General features: G+C 35.5%; 1 long non-coding RNA gene across 3 annotated transcripts; it reads right to left on the minus strand.

The window, feature by feature from the left end:
• Positions 272-2,464, minus strand: LOC104757953. Of its 3 annotated transcripts, XR_762587.2 has the most exons (8): positions 2,184-2,464; positions 2,016-2,092; positions 1,817-1,884; positions 1,653-1,707; positions 1,447-1,506; positions 1,285-1,363; positions 1,027-1,095; positions 272-804 (listed from the first exon to the last, which is right to left on the minus strand). It is a non-coding gene; the product is annotated as an uncharacterized LOC104757953 (long non-coding RNA). The 3 variants fall into 3 exon arrangements; XR_002036241.1 differs by lacking the exon at positions 272-804 and having other exon boundaries at positions 877-1,095; XR_762588.1 differs by lacking the exons at positions 272-804; positions 2,016-2,092 and having other exon boundaries at positions 877-1,095.

The following is a 3,710-nucleotide window of genomic DNA, read 5'->3' on the forward strand; positions in this document are numbered from 1 at the left end:
GTAAATATGTTTTGCTTGATTTCTTGTTTTGTGATGTTTGTATCACTTGTGTTATATGGTCGTGACTAGTTCCATTAGTGAAAGCTTTAAAAACATGCCATCATTTGAAAACTTTAAACTTTGTTTGGTACTTTTTTCACATGTTGGTTTTTTTATTAAGTGAAAGATTATACTTTCATGTGTAAAACATTCATTTTTGGATTCTGAAATTGGGAAAAAGCCGAAAATAACTCATTTATTTTTTATTTGTATGTTTAATATTTTTTTTGTTAGAAGAAAAATATCTCATTTAAATATATTTAGTTTAAAGACAACAAACGAGTAGAAAACCAATTTATCTTACAGTGAGCTTGCTAAACTCAAGTTTTAGGTTTGTACCTATATTATTTGCATGATTAAGCATTTTTGTTATCTTACGTGCTAGGAAAACTCTTGATTATTTATTTTTGTTCCTCGAGAAACGTGTCTTGTGAATATATGATATCCTACAGAGGTAGCTCTGAAACTGATATATGAATCGTGTAATCTGCTAATTATATGTTTTTTTTTTCACGTGTGACAGAGTCATAGAGGGATATAGCTACTGCCCGAATGCCAGAGATTAGGTACCATACTACCATATGGTAAGGTTCAGTCAACGTTAAGGTTCAGTCAATGACAAAGAACAAGGTAGCTTGTCTTCCTTTCATGACTACTAAAGAATACCAAGGTAACTTACCTAATGTTGATGCAAACATAGACTTCACCTGAACGAGCAATAAACAAAGACTTCTACCTGCACGAGCAATAAACGTAGAGTTCTACCTGAACGAGCAGTTGAAGAAATTTTGTGAGCCAGGTTTTGACATTGTGAATGGAATTCATATGCACATAAAAGAATTTTTGATGCATGCTTTTATCTAAAGTGTTTCCTTCTCTGTTGATTTTGTATCAGTTACACATTCTCGAATGTTATAGATTGGTAAAGTGAGCTTCTCGTCTGTTATTAGATGATTTTAATAATGGCATGAGCTCAGCTTGAATTACCTGATCCTCTTCCACAGCCTTAAGCAGTTGATCAAGATACACATAAATCGGCTAACTTCTTCTGACTTCCTGATTCACAAATAAACATAGATGCAAGAACATGTCAGGATAAGTTCTAGTTTTTGCTATGGATATTAACTCAAAGAAACATACAATCTGAACTTATTAAGTTCACACGCTAATTAAAATGAAGATCTGGTGGTTGAGTTTTGATTAAACAGAGATAATGGAGAAAAATCCCAAAAAAATGGATAGCACCTGAAGTTCTTCTAATGCTTATTTCTCTGCCAAATCTTGAGATTTTTGTTTTGTATCCAATATCCATATCATCTTCATGCTGCATGACAAGTACAAGCACTTAGCTACAACTCGACATATGACTAAAGATATCACCAGCTTTGATAGATGTTAAGGCAATACATTTTCACCAGCCATCACAGATTCCTTAATGAAATTTATTTGGTTCTCAAACACAAACGACTGCAAAAAAATAAAATCATTTAGAATCTCCGGATCATGGGCCTATTCCATGTTAAAAAGCTAGAAAGGACTATTTTTCAAACGAGATAAACAAATTCCAAAGCAGTAGAATAGGTATAAAAGAAAAAATATGCAACATGTCTTACTGATAATCGTCTGAGGCTTGCTTATTCTTTGCACCAAATTTTAATGTTGATTTTCCTGCATAACAATGTCATTTAAATTAGCATACAAGTAAAAAAGTCACTTAAATCAATGGGTAGTAAACTAAAAGACTGGTCAACAGAAATAGAGTTAAAACAGAAATTACTAATCTGATGGTCCTCCCAAGCTTCTTGCTCTGCATATGGTTTCATTTTCTCCGTTGAATCCAGGTCCCTAGACAAAAGAAAAAAAGTATGATTTAGAACGCCCAAAAAGAATTTTGCAAAATAATAAAGATAGATATTGCTATTGCAAGCAGATAAGAATGTGTTGGGTCACTAGCAAAGCGCTCTTTGTCAGCTCACTTGTATCATTGTACAGCAATAGAAAACCTCTCCTGATCAATACCTCCGTCTTAATCATAAGCATCTGGAATTCTATACTAAACTCCGAGAGGTATAGGATCGGAGTAAAAGGGAGATGTGTTAGATATATAAAAAAACTAAAGAACCAGGAGGGAGATGAAACGTTACCTCTTCGACATTATCTTCATCTTGTGTTCTTTTCTTCACGTGGTCATAAAGCTCTTTCTTGTATCTCTCAAAGAACAAAGATAACAGATCAACCCACGCTCACTATAACAAATCAAATAAATATACTGTTCATCTTCTATCTCATCCCTATAGAGAAAAAAAGGAAACGGGAGAAATCAATTAAAGAGAAGAGATTAATAAAAAAAAAATTGCAAACATCGATGGGGGTGTATTGAACTGAGGATTTTAGTATATTTGCTGGGATTTTAATATTTCAGAATTTTGAGAGATTTGAGTGTAATTTTATTAAGAGATTTGATTAGAATTTATAGAATTTTGGATATTGAATTTTAAGTGATTTTAGAATTTAAAAAAATAAAAGAACAATTTGATTCAACATAATGTGAAGAAGCTTGATCTCTTGTTTTAGTATCATGTATCATGTATCTGGGGGAGTGTATTGAACTGAGATTTTAAGAGATTTTGGGATATTCTTCAATCTCATGTTATTCAATTGATGATTTTTAAAAATCATCTGAAATCCTGTGTTATTGAAAGTGAAATTTATAAAAATCATTTATGTTCTCTTGTTATTCAATCAATAATTTATAAATCTCACTTCCAATCCACTGTTATTCAAAAATCACAAAAAAATTAAAAAATCTATTGAATGTGATTCTAGAAGACTTTTCATTACATTTTTTAGTTTTGAAATCTAAACCAGATTACATACGGTCTTCTATCTAAAACACTCTTTTCTCTCAGACACGGTTATCAAGACACTTTCTGCAACCAAGCTACCCGGCGTCAGTGAGGCCTTTGGCTGCCGGCGTCAGGACAAATTCGATCAATCTCTCGCTCAATTCTTCTCTGCTTTCTCTAGTGTAGCTCTTTTTAAGTTTTTTCCCCAACTTGTTATCTTTTTTAACCCTTTCCAACCCCTAATAAAACCTATCTCAAATTACACCAGCGAAAACCGTCTGTGTCCGCCGATCTGCTACTCACCGGAGAGAACCTCTTCACAAAGCTCGGACACAAACCATACTCTTTCCTCACCGTGGCTCTTTCAAGCGGAACTAGGATTTTCCCCAGTGGACCTAGGTTCCATCGCCGATCCAAACCAAGGTCACAGCTGTCCCCGCCAATCCTTCAATCACCGGAGTTGCGCTTTGCAGCACAAACCCCTCCATTAGTCTCGGGAAGCCGCCACATCTCTGTTTCATCTTGGCAATCGGTTTCAAAGTTAGGATTTTCCCCAGTGGACCTAACTACCAATGGCGATCTTTACCACAGATACCGCATGATACCGCTGCTCTCTCACTCACCGGAGAAGTCTCCTGCACCGCAGATCTCGCGACAGCTCTCGGACGGCGACCTTCCTGGACATCCTGCGCGGTTCCTCCTGCTGAAACTAGGGTTTTCCCTAGTGGACCTAGTCTTCAGCTTAAGCCTATTAAGCCAAAAAAGCCCTGAGGCCTTCAACTCTTATCAAATAGGCTTCAATAGCGTCTCACAGCCCAACTCCTC

This window comes from Camelina sativa, chromosome 17, assembly GCF_000633955.1.
Source record: "Camelina sativa cultivar DH55 chromosome 17, Cs, whole genome shotgun sequence".
NCBI classification, from domain to species: domain Eukaryota; kingdom Viridiplantae; phylum Streptophyta; class Magnoliopsida; order Brassicales; family Brassicaceae; genus Camelina; species Camelina sativa.